Consider the following 2,576-nt stretch of genomic DNA (forward strand, 5'->3'; position numbering starts at 1 on the left):
ATGTACTCAGCAATAGAAGCTGAGGGAAAGGAGGAGTTTTGGGGGGCATTCATGGCTAAGCCATTTGTCTTCCAAAGAAGCTGCTATGTGTGCCGAGGCCCTATTTTCCTAGGAATGGCTGGACATCTGCCTGCCAATAGGAAATAATAAATAAATTCCCCTTTCTACTTTGCTTCTGCACATAGCGTTTTCTTTTCTTATTAAACTGCCTTTATCTTAACCCATGAGTTTTCAATCTTATTTTCTTCCCTTATGAAGGGAAAGGGGAGTGAGAAAGACTGGATGGGAGTCTGCCAGCCAGCCAAGGTAAACACACATGATCCTTAAAACATTATGTATCTGTACATTATGTATCTGTATGTAAAGATTCTTTTCTTCTGCTTTCCAGTGCAACACTCCCTCTGAATTCTGATTTCTTTTGTCACTTGAATGACACAACCCTATTGTAATTTTGTGATTGATAGTAATAAATTTATTCGGTCCTATCAACACCAAAATATGTTCCTTTTTTTTTTTTTTTTTTGTCATATTTTGACAAAATTTTAGTCTGCAGAAGAGGAAGCTCAGGGGAGACCTTATTGCTCTCTACAACTACCTGGAAGGAAGGCGTGGAGAGCTTGGGATCATATCTTCTCACAGGTAACTAGTGATAGGACTAGAGGGAATGGCCTCAAGTTGCATCAGGGAAGGTTTAGGATGGAAATTTGGAGACATTTCTTCTCAGAAAGAGCAGTCAGGCATTGGAACAGGTTATCCAGGAAGGTGGTGGAGTCACTCTCCCTGGGGGGTGTTCAAGGAAAGGCTGTACCTGGTGCTTGGGGACATGGTTTAGTGGGTGACATTGGTAGTAGTGTGATGGTCTTGAAAATCTTTTCCAACCTTAATGAGTCTATGATTCTATAAAACTACACACAATTAAGATGTGCTCATCTGCTAAGCATATATTTATTTATGCCATTAATAGTTACATAAACCTCTTTTCTCCTTTATGATTGTTTTTAATGTCACAAAAGTATCTTTCTTGATAATGAATCTTCTTTTCCATTGGGCCTCTAGTGCAATATTTCTGCCTTTATTACTGACAAACAACAAACCTGGAGCTGATGTTTTAACTTAAGTTCTACAGTGGAAAAGGGAAACAACAGTGGAAGAGCTGGATATATTTTATCCAAAACCAGAACTGCCAAGTGGAAGACACTGAAACAAGTAATGCGACATATTCTTGAAGTCACTTGTTCATTTTGCTCTTCTGTGTTGCAATGGTGCCCTGATGAGTGCAGGAGAAGTTAGCCAACTCTCAACCTTCCTAGGACAAAAAATATCATGTTGACATTTTCTTCTCTACCAAGATGTCCTTGTCAACTCAATTTCTTGCTCAAGTCTTGGGGATTCTCTATTTCTTATGAGTCCTAGCATCATCCAGAGACAAACCTCTTTTATATTTTTTGTATTTTGCACAGAATTGGAAAGTATGTTTTTTGTTAGGAACTTTCATGGTACCTCCAGGGATGTGAGCAAAAGGAAAATTAAGTACTAATATTTTTCTTTAAATATCCCCTCCAATACACACACACACATACATATATATATAGCTATTGCACACAATTATAACACAAGCAGATAGAATTCTCCAAACCTTTTGAATTATCTTCCAGTGTTGCTTCTGTCCCATTGTGTGGGACAATTTTGCACTGTCTTGGGACATAAAAATTGTGAAATGTGAGAAAGCAATTATTACATATGTATACAAAGTGTTAAACAAGCATTCTGAAGGTGAAAAGAAAAGCATCAGAAAAAGCATTGAATATTGTTTATTTAGTTATATATTTGTTTATTTCTGCTTTAGGAATTCAGCCAGTTTACTTTAAAGTTTGATTTACATGGAAATACAAGTACATGTCAGAATAGGATTTCAAAATATCTTCCAGTGATGTCAACTAGTTTGTGGTTATTATTAAGTGATGTTTGATTTAATGATAAAAAGAAACATCAATATTTTCCTCAATTGTAGTACTGGTAATACTCAGGAATGACTATGCATACTGTAATAATGTGTTAAGGTATTAACCAAACCAAATAAAGAGACGTGAGTTTGACCTTGCAATCACTGAAGAATGCATTAACTGTATACTAAATGCTTGTTATTGATCTCCAACTGAGTATTCATATCATTAAGTTCTGCAGGTGTTTAAGTGTGTGCAGGATTGGAGTTGATTTCCTTCCTTCTAATTCCTTTAAAAATAGACCTCACCTTCCAAGTTTGTTCAGCTTTGGAAGAGTATTGCTATAATGGTCTGCACTTGTTGTCCAATGTCAGCATCAGATATCAGCATCAATGTCAGCAAGTTTCATTTGTTTTTTGTTTGTTTTTGTTTTCAAAGTAAATATTCATAGCCTAAGAAGCATACATAGAATAACTGAGTGAGTGTGATGAGGAAATAACTGTTCCACTTCTTGACATTTTGTTAAAATTAAAATGAAAAAGAAGGATAACTGTGGTAAAGAATAAATGAAGAAATGAACCAGGAGAAAACAGTCATAAAGATGGCTCCCCTGGGTGTTTGAGAAAGGCATTG

At 36.1% G+C, this 2,576-nt stretch overlaps 1 long non-coding RNA gene across 1 annotated transcript; it reads left to right on the forward strand.

Moving 5' to 3' along the window:
* Positions 1-566: 566 nt before the first annotated feature.
* On the forward strand, positions 567-1,133 carry LOC311431352. The gene is made up of 2 exons (XR_014689373.1): positions 567-639; positions 1,057-1,133. It is a non-coding gene; the product is annotated as an uncharacterized lncRNA (long non-coding RNA).
* The last annotated feature ends 1,443 nt before the right edge of the window (positions 1,134-2,576 follow it).

This window comes from Aythya ferina, assembly GCF_964211825.1.
Source record: "Aythya ferina genome assembly, chromosome: 2".
Lineage (NCBI taxonomy): Eukaryota > Metazoa > Chordata > Aves > Anseriformes > Anatidae > Aythya > Aythya ferina.